Source organism: Aplysia californica, unplaced genomic scaffold, assembly GCF_000002075.1.
Source record: "Aplysia californica isolate F4 #8 unplaced genomic scaffold, AplCal3.0 scaffold00366, whole genome shotgun sequence".
Taxonomy (NCBI): domain Eukaryota; kingdom Metazoa; phylum Mollusca; class Gastropoda; order Aplysiida; family Aplysiidae; genus Aplysia; species Aplysia californica.
The window spans coordinates 625,035-628,671 of record NW_004797636.1 but is presented as its reverse complement, the minus strand read 5'-3'; positions in this window follow the sequence as shown (position 1 = coordinate 628,671).

Sequence of the window (3,637 nt, the reverse complement as noted above, 5' to 3'; positions counted from 1 at the left end):
CAACAACAACAACAACAACAACAACAACAACAACAACAACAACAACAACACCCAAAACAGCAACAGTAACAACAGCAATAATTATTGCCTTACAAAAAATATGACTGCCTCGGAAATGGACTGCACCAGTAGCTTAAGTAATTCACCTTTTGACACACATACACAATATATATAACTATATAAAGCACGTATAAAGTTAGATGTTTGTTATATCCAAACTGTAACTCGGTAAACATCCTTTGTTTCCCTTCCTCGCTTGGTTAAATACTACACAGTCAGTGTACAAATCAGATGTGCACACATTTTCAACAGCTTGATTTAATTAAAACTGTTTCATTCAGAACCAAGGTTTGGTCTCCACGATATCTCTTTATTGTATTCTTTTCAGAAGCGAGTTTTACTTTTATTTTTTGCTAATTGCAAAATTTTCCCTGCACGACCAAAGGGATCACCAATGTTACAATGTCAATAATACGATAAGATCGTTGCAAAGTGAGAACAAACTTTCACGTGAGAAATATAACAATCTGAAAAGACTGTATCACAATCGCTTTCAGGAGAGGTAATGCAACGCTTTGTATTTAATAAAGGATTCAGTTGATCGGATCGGAAAACATAGGCCTACCACAAAGTAGAGATCGACATGGACAGTTTGAATCTGCAAGACATTATTATACTCGATCGTAACGTCCATCAAGTCATAAAAAATCGTAAAGCAAGACTAAGTGTCGCCACAATACGTCCACTTTTTAAGTTGGACAAAGAAATGTACTCTTATAACGCAGTGTCATTAATTGTTTGGTAATTCTATAATGATGTCCACCAGTGACACGTGTTAGACAAATTGTGGCACTAAAACCATCGTTGGGATTTGGAATGCCAAATGACTGGACAGCAAACTAACATGACGTTAGTCTGTGAACATCTGGCGGACACTAATATGCAGTGCTAATAAATTTCTCCCTAAATGCTTTTTTGACCCTCCCATCTCCACCCCTTTCCCCCTGTTCCCATCCGTTTTCCCCTCTCTCCCGCCTGCTCTTGTCAATTCACACCATCAGCATAGACCTAATACGGGAAGACAGACAGAAAGACACACTAAGTAATACGTCCTTATATACCTGGTAGACGGTACTCCGGGGGAGGGGATGGTGGTGTGTTTGTTGACAAAAAACCTAGTATGTTTGTACTGACGCAACAGTGATCAATTGTCATTCGTCACCCTTCCAGTATTTGCCCGACAGCAGAGACCAGGGGACAATGCTGAACGAGAAGTGATCCTTGACCGATCGACCATTCTTCGTTCTTCCTTACACCGAGCTCTGGCTCGGAGCTCGCCAGTGTAAGGGAAAACGACGAACTCTCAATTACGCAACAACGGATTAGGATATGACACAAAAATTTACACCATCAGATGAAGAATTAAATACTATATGAAATATGTAAAAATTAACAAATCGAAAAATTTTGACCATTCGTCGTTTTCCCTTACGACGGCAGAAATATAGTACTAGACAAGTCTGGTAGTTTCCAGTTTGTTTGTTTTTTGTAGTTTTTTTTTATTTGTTTGTGTGTGTGTGTGTGTGTGTGTGTGTGTGTGTGTGTGTGGGGGGGGGGGGGTGGGGGAGGGGGGTAAGTGTTTTACATTTTCAGATGGTGGGAAATCTTGAATTTTGTCCGGGTGACAGCTGAAGCCGATTCATATCGATTTTAGAATACCAAGGGATCTTTAACATGTACAACCAGCACACGGCACCTCCGAAACTTTTTGCCCTTGTCCGAGAAGGCTAGGTGTAGATCTTTCTTACTAGAAGATCAGGGGTGTGGCTGAAAGACAGTAGTGAGAAGGAGCCAAGGAGCAACTGTAGAAAGGCTGCAGAGAGAGTCAGGCACCCAGAGGAGGGGGGAAAGGAGGTGAGGGGGGGGGCAGAAAGTTGGGATGAAATCGGACGACAGAACATTGCTAGAGATCAGGAAAGGTGGTGAAAGAAGACAATTTTATAGAAGAAACGTTTCCGTTACTACCAGGATTTGAACTAGGGGCCTTTAAATGAGAGGCGAACACCCCAACTTTTAGATAGGAGTAGGCGTCGGCCGCCACCAATGCAAAATTCAAATTTTCATACCAACTGAAATATACCGTGCGCTCATATGACTTTATGCAGTTGTAGGCGCCGTAAAACACAGGAGATTACTAGTGAGAGATATTTTCTTCGTCAGCTGGCCCCTCTTCGCATCATATTATTGACGCAAGGTCGGTGACGCAGTGCCTCAAAACTATGTCACGAAGTACATTTCATAGTCTGTTCCTCTCAAAGTCACTTCCCCTTGTTATTTCCTATATAGTTAATACCGGGGACAGAGGGAGGAGCGAGGCTTCATCTCAGTCAATACGTCGGAAGTAGTGGTATGTGGTGAAGTTGGTCAATAAATGTGCGCATAATTAATCAATTCATCAAATTTATGCTCCAGTGAAGGAAGAGGAAGCAGAGTTTTTTAAAGTTTAAGTAAGAGTTTTACGGCACTTGTTGCGTTGCAACAATAAGGTCATATAAGTGATGAAGAATAGATGAGTTACAAGAGAGTTACATCTACAAAAAAAAGGAGGGGAGGAATGATAGGGATCATAGGTGCTTGATAGGAAAGAAGGAGTAAATCACACCAGAGCACCCACCAACAGCACACGCGATAAAAAGAACAAGAACAAGAACAAGAACAAGAACAAGAACAAGAACAAGAACAAGAACAAGAAGAAAATGACTATGAAAAAGTTGTAGAAGAAGAAGAATAGAAAAGATTTTCTCACATTGAGCGCACTAATGCAATGAGATGCATCCAGGAATAAGAAGAGGGGACGTGACATAGACAGGCCAATAATTATACCGACCGAAAGGGAACATACAGTAAGGTATGTTTTGAATTTTGAATCCAAATATTGACTAGAATTACCAGAATGTTCTGACTCATGTGTGGATGCGGGTTTGACGTGACGGTAAAGAAAGAGAAATGGTGTTTAAAACCCATTCAGACAAACCCCCTTGATTAATTTTCTATGAAAACAATACGGCGATTCCTGGGTTGTAAGGAACAGACTATTAGTTTGTACAGTGTGAAACTTTCACCGGATGCCTGACCCCAATCACGCCGAAATCGAGGAGTGATGCGTCTCTACTTTTTCGTCTCCGAAAACACTTACCAAAAAAATGTAAACAATAAAAAAAAAAAAGCCATTTCAACGCCATCACGTTGTTTTTTCGAAAAGAGATTTCGTGTCAAACTGAGTTGTATCGTTGAAATTTCCATAATTTCATGACCTTTCAACACGTGTTCAACTGTGCCCGTAATCCAACCGCGTGACTACTGTTCGGTCTTTTGTTATCAAACCAGAAACCGCCGTAGGAGCGGGGGCGGTAGGTTGACCCGTGGTCAGCGTCTATGAAGATTACGTCACCGGCGTAATGGATGAATGGACACCCAGACGCTACCCCCTTGAGGCTACCGGCGATTTTGTAATCTGGCCACGAGCCGTGAGAACTATTTGAATTTCTGGAAAGTTCGACGTTTCAACAAAAGAAGATTGACAGCTGAGCGTGGCCCGTTAACCAATCAGAACTTTGCGTTTAATTCCCGCCCAAAA